Source organism: Myripristis murdjan, chromosome 3, assembly GCF_902150065.1.
Source record: "Myripristis murdjan chromosome 3, fMyrMur1.1, whole genome shotgun sequence".
NCBI lineage: Eukaryota > Metazoa > Chordata > Actinopteri > Holocentriformes > Holocentridae > Myripristis > Myripristis murdjan.
Window position 1 is genome coordinate 5,462,934 of NC_043982.1, and position 16,437 is coordinate 5,479,370.

Consider the following 16,437-nt stretch of genomic DNA (forward strand, 5'->3'; position numbering starts at 1 on the left):
GTTAGTCTTGGATTGAACCTGAAGGGTTTTATGGTTCCTCAGGTGCCCCCTCCCATTTTAGCTGTATAGTCTGCCTTCCAAAACTGCCGCCAGCTCAAAACTAGGCCATTTATACTTACTGCTGTAGATTCAAGATAATATTGACAGTAGGCTACACCTGAATACAGCTATATCTATAACTATATCTATCTATCTATCTATCTATCTATCTATCTATCTATCTATCTATCTATCTATCTATCTATCTATCTATTGTGTGACTGCGTTTGGTGGCTGTAAGTGGCGTAACCCAACTGTTTGAGTCATCCATGAAGACCTACCTGAACTCTGTGACTTACCTGATCAGCGAGCATTCGAACTGAGAAACGATGCTACTCCATATTATCCTCATGCACAATGGCAACAGCGGGAGAGGGGCTATTGCCAAATACAAGATAGATAGATAGATAGATAGATAGATAGATAGATAGATAGATAGATAGATAGATAGATAGATACACATACATGTACACATACAGACACACACACACAGGGTACACCTGGATGCAGCTGTACCCTGTACAGAGATTTGTGCACCAGCCAGGCTCAGCTGGACCAGTCTAACCTGATCTCAGAGCAGTGAAAGACCCGATCCAGCGTGAACCTCAGCTGATGGAACTGACCCCAGGTCCCGTCTCCGTATCAAGGAGCAGGCGCAGGCGGTATGGCTGTAACGGCAACGACCCGTGGTCCAAGACGGTATTTATCCCCTGTTGAGAAGCCACGGAGCAGTCATTGGCACATCATGGCGGCGCAGTTCGGACAACAGCACGGTCCTTGCGACCAGATGTTCAGCAGGCCAATGCCACATCTCCATGACATCCGTGACGCAGGCGCCGTCTCCTCGTAGCAGCAGAGAGCGCCTGCATCACTCAGGATCACCAGTCTGTAGCCTCTAGTCTCTGCGCAGGCTGCACCGACCACCGTAGACCGGCCTGAGGACACACCTGCTGTGCAGCTGGTAGAGCCAGCTGGAGAGCCCGCCTGGGAAAGACGAGACTCGCTTGGTCTTTGCTCAGTCTAAGACCGGACTGAAGAGAGTGAACCACTCAACAGCTGAACTTGGAGAGCTTACACATACTACGTTGGGCCACACTTAGTCAAGGCAAGCCAAACCGGTTGATAGACCAGTCAAAGACCAACACCAGCATGTGTGCTGGACACACACCTGCTGACCAGCAACAGGTATGTGACACACACCTGCTCCCGACCTGGCCTTTTAAAGACTCCGACTGACGTCATAATCAACCAAATGATGACGTTGCACGCGCAGCACAGACAACACCTAGAACACTGCTCAATATTTTACAATCACCTGCACTGGTTTGTGACGGACGGCATGACATCACAATGGCTACAGCTCCACATTGTTGAATTTGTGTGTGTGTGTGTGTGTGTGTGTGTGTGTGTGTGTGTATATATATATATATATATGTGTGTGTGTGTGTGTGTGTGTGTGTGTGTGTGTCTGTGTGTTTGTGTGTGTGTGTGTACACATACACACACATACAGTACAGGCCAAAAGTTTGGACACACCTTCTCATTCAATGCGTTTTCTTTATTTTTATGACTATTTATGTTGTAGATTCTCACTGAAGGAATCAAAACTATGAATGAACACATGTGGAGTTATGTACTTAACAAAAAAAGGTGAAATAACTGAAGACATGTTTTATATTCTAGTTTCTTCAAAATAGCCACCCTTTGCTCTGATTACTGCTTTGCACACTCTTGGCATTCTCTCCATGAGCTTCAAGAGGTAGTCACCTGAAATGGTTTTCCAACAGTCTTGAAGGAGTTCCCAGAGGTGTTTAGCACTTGTTGGCCCTTTGCCTTCACTCTGCGGTCCAGCTCACCCCAAACCATCTCGATTGGGTTCAGGTCCGGTGACTGTGGAGGCCAGGTCATCTGCCGCAGCACTCCATCACTCTCCTTCTTGGTCAAATAGCCCTTACACAGCCTGGAGGTGTGTTTGGGCTCATTGTCCTGTTGAAAAATAAATGATGGTCCAACTAAACGCAAACCGGATGGGATGGCATGCCGCTGCAGGATGCTGTGGTAGCCATGCTGGTTCAGTGTGCCTTCAATTTTGAATAAATCCCCAACAGTGTCACCAGCAAAACACTCCCACACCATCACACCTCCTCCTCCATGCTTCACAGTGGGAACCAGGCATGTGGAATCCATCCGTTCACCTTTTCTGCGTCTCACAAAGACACGGCGGATGGAACCAAAGATCTCAAATTTGGACTCATCAGACCAAAGCACAGATTTCCACTGGTCTAATGTCCATTCCTTGTGTTTCTTGGCCCAAACAAATCTCTTCTGCTTGTTGCCTCTCCTTAGCAGTGGTTTCCTAGCAGCTATTTGACCATGAAGGCCTGATTGGCGCAGTCTCCTCTTAACAGTTGTTCTAGAGATGAGTCTGCTGCTAGAACTCTGTGTGGCATTTATCTGGTCTCTGATCTGAGCTGCTGTTAACTTGCGATTTCTGAGGCTGGTGACTCGGGTGAACTTGTCCTCAGAAGCAGAGGTGACTCTTGGTCTTCCTTTCCTGGGTCGGTCCTCATGTGTGCCAGTTTTGTTGTAGCGCTTGATGGTTTTTGCGACTCCACTCCACCCTCAACCCCCTCCACACATATAAAGTTTTTGCAATTTTCCGGACTCACTGACCTTCATTTCTTAAAGTAATGATGGCCACTCGTTTTTCTTTAGTTAGCTGATTGGTTCTTGCCATAATATGAATTTTAACAGTTGTCCAATAGGGCTGTCGGCTGTGAAAATCTGTAGTAATCAGAGCAAAGGCTGGCTATTTTGAAGAAACTAGAAAATAAAACATGTTTTCAGTTATTTCACCTTTTTTTGTTAAGTACATAACTCCACATGTGTTCATTCATAGTTTTGATTCCTTCAGTGAGAATCTACAATGTAAATAGTCATGAAAATAAAGAAAACACTTTGAATGAGACGGTGTGTCCAAACTTTTGGCCTGTACTGTATATACGGCTGTGAAAAAGTATTTGCCCCTTTCCCGATTTCTTAGTTTTTTGGAGATTTGTCACACTTAAATGTTTCAGATCATCATACAAATTTTAATACTAGGTAAAGATAACCCATGTAAATACAAAATGCAGTTTTTAAATGATGATTTCATTCATGAAGGGAAAAAAAACCTACTTGGCCCTATGTGAAAAAGTAATTGCCCCCTAAACCTAATAACGGATTGTGCCAATCAAGCGTTTGCGATAATTGGCAATGAGTGTTTTACATCGCTGTGGAGGAATTCTGGCCCACTCTTCTTTACAGAAATGTTTTAATTCAGCCAAATTGGAGGGTTTTGGAGCACGAACGGCCTGGTCATGCCACAGTATCTTAAGTTTTTTTTTTTTTTTTTTTTTCTTTAAGCCATTCAGAGGTGGACTTGCTGGTGTATTTTGGATCATTGTCCTGCTGCATGACCCAAATTTGCCTGAGCTTGAGGCCTCAACCTGATGGCCGGACATTCTCCCTCAGGATTTACAGGTAAAGAGTTGAATTCATGGTTCCATCATTTATGGCAAGTCGTCCAGGTCCTGAAGCAGCAAAGCAGCCCCTGACCATCACACTACCACCACCATGTTTGACTGCTGGTATGATGTTATTTTCATGAAATGCTGTGTTGGTTTTACGCCAGATGTAACGGGACGCACACCTTCCAAAGAGTTCAACTTTTGTCTCGTCGGTCCACAGAATATTTTCCCCAAAGTCATGGGATCATCAAGATGTTTTCTGTCAAATGTGAGACGAGCCTTTGTGTTCTTTTTGGTCAGCAGTGGTTTTCCCCTTGGAACTCTCCCATGGATGCCATTTTTGCCCAGTCTGGTTCTTATTGTTGAATCATGGACACTGACCTTCACTGAGGCAAGTGAGGCCTGCACTTCTTTAGATGTTGTTCTGGCTTCTTTTGTGACCTCTTGGATGAGTCGCCGATGCACTCTTGGAGTATTTTTGGTAGGCCGGCCACTAATGGGAAGGTTCACCACTGTTCCCAGTTTTCTCCATTTGTGGATAATGGCTCTCACTGTGGTTCGCTGGAGTCCCAAAGCCTTAGAAATGGCTTTGTAACCCTTTCCACACTGATAGATGCCAATGACTTTGTCTCTCATCTGTTGTTGAATTTCTTTAGATCGCAGCATGATGTGTTGCTTTTGAGATCTTTTATCCTACTTCACTTTGTCAGACAGGTTCTGTTTAAGTGATTTCTTGATTCAACAGGTTTGGCAGTAATCAGGCCTGGGTGTGGCTGTCAAATTAAACTCAGCTTTCCAAACAAATGTGGTCAATCACAGTTAATTCATGATTTAACAAGGGGGTGCAGTTACTTTTTCACATAGGGCTGAGTAGGTTTGGATAGCTTTATTCCTTTATTAAATGAAATCATCATTTAAAAACTGCATTTTGTATTTACACTGGTAATCTTTGTCTAATATTAAATATTAGTAATATTTGTTTGATGCTCTGAAAAATTTAAGTGTGACAAATAGCCTATGACAAAAAATAAGAAATCAGGAAGGGGGCAAATATTTTTTCACATCACTGTATACACACACACACACACACACACACTAATATTAATTACACCTAAATATCAAAACAGTCTGTGTTCCCTTATGTTTACTTATTTGTTTGATTTTTTGTTAATTTGTCTTTTTGTTAATTTACCTTGGCAGAAACAACTGAATGATGGTTCTGAATGTCAGAAAATTACACAGACTAACACTTGAAAACATTCACGTGTGATGTGGCAATGCTTCAAGAGGTACATTTAAAAGAGGCTGAAATGCCTAAATTAAAACAAAGATGGGTAGGACAAGTATTTTCTGCACCAGGCAGTGGAGCAGCTAGGGGTGTCAGCATCTTGATGGCAAAAAGAATCTCGTTTAAATTAATAGAACAAATTGTTGACAAGGATTGGAAGATACATTATAATTTCAGGCGTATTACAAAATCAAAAATATACACTTGTTAACATTTATGCACCTAATTCCAATCAAGCTGTATTTCTATCATCACTGAGTGTACTCCTATCAAAGTTTGCTGGAGACCCCATTCTGTTTGGTGGAGACTTTAATATGGTCACTGATCCTACTACAGACCGTTCAAGCCGTCCCCTTCCATCAGATGGAGCTCTCTCTACAGCTTTTATTGAATTAAAAAAATCATTGGCACTGACTGATATCTGGCGCCTATCCAATCCCAGTACCCGTGAATACACTTTTTACTCCATGGCTCATAATTCATATTCACGAATAGATTATCTGCTTGTATCGAAAGACCTACTGGAGAACGTGGTAGACTCTCAGATTCATAGTATCATCATATCTGACCATGCACCTGTATCAGTTACTTTTTCCCCGCTAGTTAATGTACACAAGACTAAACAATGGAGATTTAATAACTCCCTTCTGAAAGATGATGAATTTAGATCAATAATTAAAGAAAAAAATACCAGAATTTTTTGCCATTAACTTAAATTCAGGTCCACCTGTCCAAATAATATGGGAAGTGTTTAAAGCCACGTGCAGAGGGTGGATAATAAGCTACTCTACTGCAAAAAAGAAGAAAATATTGGACAAAAAAAGAAACTTAATGACCGAACTTAAGAACTTAGAAACGCAACACATGCTTGACCCAAAAAACTCCAGACTTAGGAACTCATTATTATTGATAAGAGCTGACTTACAAGCAATTGTACATGAAGAGACATCATTTGCGTTGTCTCAATTACGCAAGAAATATTTCGAATCGGGTGAAAAGGCTGGAAAAATGTTAGCACTCAGGCTAAAACAATTGGAAAATCAACACTCTATTTCAGCAATATATGATTGTAAGGGGTCTTTAATATGTGAGCCAAAACAAATGAATGTAGCCTTTCAGGAATTTTATTCTAATTTGTACACATCGGAATATCATGCCAATAATTAGGGTATGGATAGCTTTTTTAAAGATATATCACTACCCACCCTAAAGATTAATGGAAAGGAGACACTGGAGACATATATTCTGGAAACAGAAGTCAAATTTGCCATTTAGAAGCTACACACAAGCCTTTACCCTTGGTTAAAATTTGGAGAGGAGATGTTCCAGAGTCTGGACAGGAACTTAACTGGGATGTTATTTGGTCTAATATTAAGATATCCTCTCGAAACCCAGACCACCAACAAATTCATTTTAATTTTGTCCACAGAACATATCTTACTCCTCGTAAGCTTTATCTTATGAAATGGAATACTGATCCCTTGTGTGCCCTATGCTGCCTGGGTGTGACCGGAACATTTTTACACATGTACTGGGAATGCCAGCCTGTTGCTTTTTTTTGGAAAATGGTCACTGATGTATTATCAGATTTGGTAGCAGAAAGAATTCCGTTTTCAATTTCTGTTTTGATACTAAATGACTTCTCATCATTGTCCCTTTCTATTCATAAAAATGTATTGTTTTAGCCGGACTAACAGCTGCAAAGAAGATGCTGGCAACTCGTTGGAAACCTCCACACTCACTGTCTGGGAAGCAGTGGTTGCTTTTTTTTCTGGATGTTGTTTTCATGGAGATATCCACAGCTCGGACAAATGGAACCAAAGAGGCTAGATTGATGTCATGGCGTGTAGTAGCTGACTGTTTAAAAACCTGTGTATCCAACTGTAATATGCAATGCAATGTAACTAGTGCTGACTGTTAACCGAGTAGTGTTCTGCCTACTTGTGATTTTGTTTTGTATAGTAATGATGGCTGTCCTATGGGTCCTGATCTGGAGCAGGTTGGGGGATGGGTAAGGGGCGGGTGGGTTTATGGGAATATATTGGTTGGCATGATTCATTATTGCTGTCAATTGTCAATTTGCACCACCCAAATTTTTTTATTTTTTTTTTTATTTTTATTTTATTTTATTTTATTTATTTATTTATTTTTTGATTACTTAATAAAAATTTGATCACAAAAAAAAAAAAAAAAAAAAAAATCTGCCATTGAAGTTCTCTCAAATGGGAAAGCACCAGGAAGTGATGGATATAGTATTGAGTTTTATAAAAGTTTCCAGGACATATTAGCCCCATTTCTCACCATGCTTTTCAATGATATTATTTTCAAACAGTCAGTGCCAATGTCTATGCGATCTGCTATCATTTCTCTTATTCCAAAACCGGGCAAGGACCATATGCAAATGAGTAATTATAGACCATTAAGCCTTCTAAATAACGACTATAAACTGTTTGCCAAGATCCTTGCTATGCGTTTGGAGAAGGTGATACCATCATTAGTGCATTTAGACCAGGTTGGCTTCATTCGAGGCCGCCTTTCTTCTAATAATATGAGGAGACTCTTTCATGTTATGACAGGAGCATCTACTTCTCAGCATCCAGCAGTAGCAATATCGCTGGATGCTGAAAAGGCTTTTGATAGAATAGAGTGGCCTTTTTTATTTCATGTACTGTCAAAATATGGTTTTGGACCAAAATGTATACAGTGGATCAAGGCATTATATCATGAACCGACTGCTTGTGTTAAAACAAATGGCGTAATATCCTGTCCCTTCCAACTTTTTAGATCCACATGGCAGGGTTGTCCAGCTTCTCCATCTATTTTTATTTTAGCATTAGAACCGCTGGCATGTGCCATAAGAGCTGATCAAAATATAACCGGTATTAATTTGAGTGGATATGATTTTAAAGCCAGTCTTTATGCTGATGATATTATATTAACATTATCTCATCCTCTTCAATCAATACCACATTTGCTTAAACTTTGGTCAGTTTTCAGGATACAAAATTAATTGCAGTAAAAGTGAGGCCATCCCTCTTAACCATCACACCTTTGCAACCCACCTTGGTTCTGCACCCTTTGTTTGGAAACCTCAAGGCATGAAATATCTTGGCATAAACATCATATCACCAATTAATAAGATATTTGATTTAAACGGCCCTAACATTTTAAGAGGCATTAGAGAAGACTTAAAGAGATGGACAGCCCTGCCACTATCATTGTGGGGCAGAGCAGAAATTATAAAGATGAACATCCTACCCAGATTATCCTTTGTCATATCAGCCATACCATTAAAGTTTCCACAGCAATGGTTTAAAGAAATTGATACACTATTTTCAAACTTTCTCTGGGGTGGCAAGAAGCCCAGAATCAACCGTAAAAAATTGTCTATGCCTAGAAATAAGGGAGGGTTAGCTGTACCTGATGTATATCTTTATTATCTAGTGCACAATGTAAGGTTTCCACTGTCATGGACATATAAAAATAAAAATCAATACATCGAGGATAGCTGGCAGTGGTTGGAGGAGAAGACCATATCAGCATATAATAAATCAATTTCTATATCATCTTTATGGTACCATCCCAAATATAATGTCAAAATAAATAATTCACTTTTCGATTTTTCATGTGAAATTGTAAAGGCAGTACACAAACAAATGTCAATACATGGATTGTCTTTACCATCTTGCCCTATCTGGAATAACCCACTGTTAACAGCAGGTGGCAGAACATTGACCGAGAATACCTGGCAACAACACAATATTACACAGCTGGGGCAGGTTGTAAGAGATGGTGATATTATACCATTTAAGGAGATTAAAATGCAGTTTGGCCTGAATGATTTTGCATATTGTCAATATTTTCAGTTGAATTCTATTTTCAAAAACTTTAAATCTAAAGGAATCATGTTGGGATCTAAAACTGTCCTTGATGGCAAACTAAGAGCTGCTGCTACTTGACGGGGAACAGTTTCAGTTATTTATAAATTATTAAGTTTATCCCAGCCTGACAGCACTACTTCCACCAAGTTACAATGGGAACGGGACATTGGTAAATCTCTCACTGTAGATCAGTGGGATTCAATACTGAAACATTCAACTTCTGTTTCCAGTTGTGTGAGATACAAAATGATTCAAATTAAAATTATACACAGAGTTTATATCACACCGCATAAGTTAAAAAAAATGGGCCCAAAAGTATCTGAACTGTTCTGGCATCGCTGTGGTGAGCCTGGTACTTTCATGCATTTATTATGGTTCTGCCCAGTGGTAAAACAATTTTGGTTTGAAGTAATTGATATTCTAAAAGTGATATTAAATATTCACATTCCCCAATGTAGTGGAAGTAGAGTGGAATATATACATGCAAGAAGGACTCAACGTATCATTGCTCTAGCTTTTCTGTCTGTGAAGAGGACAATACTTATGAACTGGAAGATACGCAAGCCAGACTGCTACAATATACACAGTTGGCTGAAGGACATTTTAGACCTGCTGTCAATGGAAAAGGCAACCTCAGTGCTTAAAGATAATGAAAATGAGCAAGGTGCTCCATGGACTGTCATTAGAGAACACTTAAACAATAGAACACTAACTTGATCTGAAGTGTCTGACACATGTTTTTGTTGAACTGAACTGATGTAAAAGAAAACGCTGAAGGATCTGCCTAACGCAATGAAGCTCTGGCACCATCATTTCTTAAGTTTATCTGTACCAACTCCACCCCCCTCCCTTTTTTTTTTTTTTTTTTTTTTTTGTCTTGTCTTAAGTTGTGCGTCATTGTAATGTGTCTTTTGTTGTGTTATGTGAAATGTGGTGCTGTCATTGTCTTTTTTGTTTTTTTGAAAAATTAAAAATTATAAATAATAAAAAAATAAAAATAATAAATTAAAAAAAGAAAATTACACAGACTATAACAAGTAATAAAAATCTACCTCTCACTGAATACAAAATATGTAAAATGTAAAATAAAAAACAACTATAGTCCGTGCATTATGGGAATGTAACAAAATCAAAACTTCATGGGTAGAACTGCAGGGCTGGTTAATGGAAACTCTGAGGATAAATATACATTTTTCTGCATCATTTTGTTTAATTAATGATATCCATGATGACACTGTAACTAAATATCCTATGGGATGGATCACTGTTTTATCATCATTAGTTATGAAGAAACTCACACTGCACTATTAGAAGGGTTCAAATCCTTCCTCTATACACCACTGGAAAGTATATGCATGATGTATACCTTGAAAATTGAGCAGCAAGTATACAGGGCCACTGGAGGGGGAAAAAAATTATGGAAATTACATTTTAAATTACGTTCATTAATTAAATTTTCCTCTAAACAGGCCCAAGTCACGGCCATGTGAGGCTGGTTCTACGCAGGGGCAAGAGGGGGCAATGCCCCCTCAAACAAATGTCCAGATGATACCAAAAGTAAATATAACGTCTTTGTTTGTTCAGTCAGCTGGGGAATAGTCTTCTGTTCTTCCCACAGCGTTAGTCTGTTTCTCAGAGGTGAGCCTGTCCGCTGCTCAGAACCGCCTGAGGAGAAATGCCCTGTGTCTGTCAGAGCCCGACATAAAGCCCCGTCCCAGCCCGCAGCTCTCCACAGTTTTCTCTGCTTTATAACTCTTGTGTTCTACAAATTAGTTTGAGAATTAGGCCATCTGATTAAGATACATTTTATGTTGTTGGTTGTCAAAGTCTGGATGGATATTTTATTTCATTCTTTATTATTTTATGTTTTTGATTTATTTATATATTTTTTTTTTCAGTTATATTTTTCAAGATTGGGTGAATTGATTTTTTTTTTTTTAATAACTAGGCCTACCCTTTTTAATTTTGTTAATATTGGCAATAGTGAGAAGTGTTATTGTTGGGTTCGAATATATTTGATAATGTAGGCCATCCCAGTTAAGTGTCATGTTGTTATAATCTGGATGAGGAATATTATATTTTATTTTTTATTGTTTAATTTTTCAGTTTTCCCCCTGAGGGATTGCCACCTTATTGTGGTCAAGGGGTTTGCGTGCCTCAGTGATCCTAGGAGCTACACCAGCAGGAGCTAGGCCTTTAGGTGGGACACCCAAGTTGGACAGGTCTTAGGGTAGAGGCCTGACAAAGTACAATCCAATTCCATGACGAAAACAGTTATCCACTTTCCTGCCGTCGCCATGTGCCCCCTTCACATTTCTGTCTGCCCCCTCATATATACCTGTCTAGAACCGGCCCTGCGGCCATGTCTCTTCAGAGTACAGATGCTGCTGGTAATATTGTGATTCTGGGCTGAAACCAGGATTTTCTTCTTAGTAAATAAGTTACTATAAGTAAAACTATGTCTCCGAGTTTTTTTCTCATAATTTACAACTTTACAATTCTCTTTCTCATACATTTGTGAGTTATTTTTTCATAAATATATAACTTTAATCTCAGAATTTCTGATTTTTTTTTTTTTTTTGCAAATTTGTGACTTTATAATCTCAGAATTTTCTTTTATTTCCCGAGGTTTTTTTTGTTTTGTTTTTTTGATCGTGGAAAATCTGACTTATTTTTCCTCTGAATGTTTCCCCCTCCCTATACAAAGGCCCTAATACACTGCCGCAACATGTGGCTGTTGGAAGGAAGAAACTCTGAGCTAAGGCACAGCTGTAACGTTTTCAATGAGACACACAGTTTGAAAAGCTTTTTCCTGTAAATGATCTCAGTAAGCTGGTAGCTCAAAACCACGAAACCATCTGTTAAAAGTGAGGAAATGCAAAAATTTCACCTGAGCAACAGCTGCAAGTAGCAATGAGCAGCATTGTGGGTATTGAAGTCCTTGTTTATTGTCCCAGCAGTTCAGCCTTCGCTTTACTTTGGTGATAATAATGTAGTTATTATTTGATAGACATGATGGAAAGCGTATGTTTCCCTGCTGCCTGCTGCATGTGGGCCTTTGGTCAGCTGTCAGGTTGGAGTGCAGTCTCGAGCAGGCGCGTGTCCGTTTCAATCAGAGCGTCAGTCTGTGGCGGTGCAGGCAGGCAGCCCGTGTGGCTGCTGGGCTTGACACTGTATTGGTTTTTCACTCTGACATGCACAAGCCAGCGGCTGGGCATTCATTTTGAAATGTTTTATCTAACCCTCTGGACACCGTTTCCTTTATTGCTTTCAAAAATATAAATAAATCGCCACTTTGGCAAGTGGAGATGCAGTTTTTTGTTGGTAAATGCTGAAGCATAGAATTCTGTCTTAAGATGTAGATATAAAATTTAGAAAAAAACCCACCCTCTCCCAAAAAGAAAAAAAAACAAACAAAAAACACAAATAAAAAGAAAAGGAAAGAAAAAACAAAAAGACAAAACTTTTTTTCTTACAGGACAAAAGTAGGAAAAAGTCTGGATATAAGTGTTCTTTTAACTGAGTCAGTTGTTGTTTCTGTCCATCACATTTCATGGAAATCCCTCCATTCACTGAGATACTGATAGAGAAAACTAACATAATCCGCTTGGTGAACATATAATGGCGTATTAGTGCCAATGTAGGGGGAAAATTATGGAGCAGGAGAAGGGGGGTAATATTCTGAGGAAAAAAACACAGAATTTCCAAGATTAAATTTGCAGATTTATGAGAAAAAAAACTTGAAAATTCTGAGATTATAAAATCACAAATTTACAAAAGAAAAACTGTGAAACACATTTTTTTTTATTCTTATTTTTGGTCAAGGAACCACATCATTTCACTGTGCAAGGTTGGATCAACCACAAATGATTTTCACCATTCAATAAATGCAAAAGTCCTTGAAACAAAGAGACAAAACAAAAACAAAAACAAAAACAAAAAACAAATAAAAGACTATTTAGGCCAATGATGATTAGTGAGTGTTGCACAGGATCTTTTTCCATATGCCCCTGTCCTCGATGCCACTCAGGATAGCAAAATGCCAGCAGCTGATTAGGATGAGGTTTTCCTGTGGAGTGAGGACGCCCTCTAGTGGAATTCAGAGCATGTGTGCAGATCTGCTGTTTAAAGGAAAGTAGTACATTGAAAAGAAAATGAAAGTTTTACAGCTGCCCACAAAGGAGAAGCATGGTTAATGGATGTGGTATGTAATTCAATTCAGTTCAATTCAATTCAGTTCAATTCAATGTTATTTATTTATATAACCCAGAATCACAAATTACAAATTTGTCTCAAGGGGCTTTACAGGAATGCAACATCCTCTGTCCTTAGACCCTCACATCGGAGGAGGAACAACTCCCTAAAAAAACCCCTTTAACAGGGAGAAAAATAGGAAGAAACCTCAGGGGAGCAACAGAGGAGGGATCCCTCCCCAGGACGGACAGACGTGCAATGGATGTTGTACGCACAGAAACAGAATACAGATTACATAATGCCATTGTTAGTGCAAAGGTGGATTGCTGGTGCTTGCGGGGAATTAAATTTAAATGTATTTAAAGTTAAATATTTCAGCTATGTGACACTGATTTTTAGATGAGATAGGATGTAGAAAATGAAGCTCTGCTCTTCTCTGGGACTCTAAAGCACCACTTTTCAGTGCTTTTGGAGCTAAAACAGCCAAATCAGAATCTAACATGGTTGTGTTGTAGACTACTATAATATGAAAACATGATATTGTTTACAGGCAGACTATACATCAGGGGAGGGTTATGTTATGTTATGTTATGTTATGTTAAGGAATTACGTGATAATTCTCAATTCTCAAAAGAATGATTTAAAAATGCCTCAAAAATCATAACATTAGGCTCAAGATGTGTTACATTACGACTGTGGGTTAGTCTTGGATTGAACCTGAAGGGTTTTATGGTTCCTCAGGTGCCCCCTCCCATTTTAGCTGTATAGTCTGCCTTCCAAAACTGCCGCCAGCTCAAAACTAGGCCATTTATACTTACTGCTGTAGATTCAAGATACTAGGGAGTTTAAGCAACGACGGATTTTGCGGCGGCTACGGCAACCGGAAATGGATCTGCGCTCTGCTGATCGAGACTTCAGCCGTCGCGCCGGCGTTGTCTGCCGTAGTAGCCTGATCTACAACGGCGAAAGGATCATTCTCACGTTGTCGCTACAACGCGTGATATAGGCGTGTCAGTTAAATAGTTTTCCTCATATTTCTGAAATTAAATGTGTTCTTGCACGTCATGCAGGTCACGCACTGATCCCTTCACACTCCGATCAGATGTGTGCTTAATTGTAAATAATTAATTATTATTATTAATATATTATTATTATTATTATTAAATCTTTATTGTCCGAAATGCACACATCTTTCCGTTTTGCTTTCTACCTGCACTTGGCATAATGACAATACATTTGAATAGCAAAAAAACTATTCACACTCACTATGAGTGTAACACTTTTAATTAATAAAACTGCACAGCGTTGACGCTGAGGAAAACGCTGCCGCTGTCGCGGTAGTTTGCTTAATGACTACTGTGGATTTGACGGCTAGGCGAGAGCGTCGGGAGAGATCCATTTCCGGTTGCCGTAGCCGCCGCAAAATCCGTCATTGCTTAAACTGCCTAATATTGACAGTAGGCTACACCTGAATACAGCTATATCTATAACTATATCTATCTATCTATCTATCTATCTATCTATCTATCTATCTATCTATCTATTGTGTGACTGCGTTTGGTGGCTGTAAGTGGCGTAACCCAACTGTTTGAGTCATCCATGAAGACCTACCTGAACTCTGTGACTTACCTGATCAGCGAGCATTCGAACTGAGAAACGATGCTACTCCATATTATCCTCATGCACAATGGCAACAGCGGGAGAGGGGCTATTGCCAAATACAAGATAGATAGATAGATAGATAGATAGATAGATAGATAGATAGATACACATACATGTACACATACAGACACACACACACAGGGTACACCTGGATGCAGCTGTACCCTGTACAGAGATTTGTGCACCAGCCAGGCTCAGCTGGACCAGTCTAACCTGATCTCAGAGCAGTGAAAGACCCGATCCAGCGTGAACCTCAGCTGATGGAACTGACCCCAGGTCCCGTCTCCGTATCAAGGAGCAGGCGCAGGCGGTATGGCTGTAACGGCAACGACCCGTGGTCCAAGACGGTATTTATCCCCTGTTGAGAAGCCACGGAGCAGTCATTGGCGCATCATGGCGGCGCAGTTCGGACAACAGCACGGTCCTTGCGACCAGATGTTCAGCAGGCCAATGCCACATCTCCATGACATCCGTGACGCAGGCGCCGTCTCCTCGTAGCAGCAGAGAGCGCCTGCATCACTCAGGATCACCAGTCTGTAGCCTCTAGTCTCTGCGCAGGCTGCACCGACCACCGTAGACCGGCCTGAGGACACACCTGCTGTGCAGCTGGTAGAGCCAGCTGGAGAGCCCGCCTGGGAAAGACGAGACTCGCTTGGTCTTTGCTCAGTCTAAGACCGGACTGAAGAGAGTGAACCACTCAACAGCTGAACTTGGAGAGCTTACACATACTACGTTGGGCCACACTTAGTCAAGGCAAGCCAAACCGGTTGATAGACCAGTCAAAGACCAACACCAGCATGTGTGCTGGACACACACCTGCTGACCAGCAACAGGTATGTGACACACACCTGCTGCCGACCTGGCCTTTTAAAGACTCCGACTGACGTCATAATCAACCAAATGATGACGTTGCACGCGCAGCACAGACAACACCTGGAACACTGCTCAATGTTTTACAATCACCTGCACTGGTTTGTGACGGACGGCATGACGTCACAATGGCTACAGCTCCACATTCTGCATTGTTGAATTTGTGTGTGTGTTTGTGTGTATATATGTATGTATATGTATAGGCCTACCTTGAAAATGGAGCAGCAAGTGTACAGTGGCATATTAGGGCCACTGGAGGGGAAAAAATTCTGGAAATTACATTTTAAATTACGTTCATTAATTAAGTTTTCCTCTAAACAGGCCCAAGTCATGGTCATGTCTCTTCAGAGTACAGATGCTGCTTGTAATATTGTGATTCTGGGCTGAAATCAGGATTTTCTTCTTAGTAAATAAGTTACTATAAGAAAAACTCTGTTTCCGAGTTTTTTTCTCAACTTAATAATCTCTGAATTTTCTTTTTTTCTCATACATTTGTGAGTTTTTCTCATAACTTTAATCGAATTTCTGATTTTTTTTTTTTTTTTTTCAAATTTGTGACTTTATAATCTCAGAATTTGCTTTTTTTCCCCTGTGTTTTACCTCATAATTCTTTTTTTTTTTTTTTTTTTTTTAAATCTTGTAAAATCTGACCGTCAGTCTGTGGCGGTGCAGTCAGGAAGCCCATGTGGCTGCTGGGCTTGACACTGTGTTGGTTTTTCACTCTGACATGCACAAGCCAGTGGCTGGGCATTTATTTTGAAATGTTTTATCTAACCCTCTGGACATTGTTTCCTGTATTGTTTTCAAAAATATAAAATAGATCACCACTTTGGCCAGTACAGTGAAGATACCGTTTTTTGTTGGTAAGTGTTGAAGCATAGAATTCTGTCTTAAGATGTAGATATAAAATTTACAAAAAGCCCACCCTCCCCAAAAAAGAAAAAAAAAAAAAAAAAAAAAAAAAAAAAAAAACACAATTAAAAAGAAAAGGAAA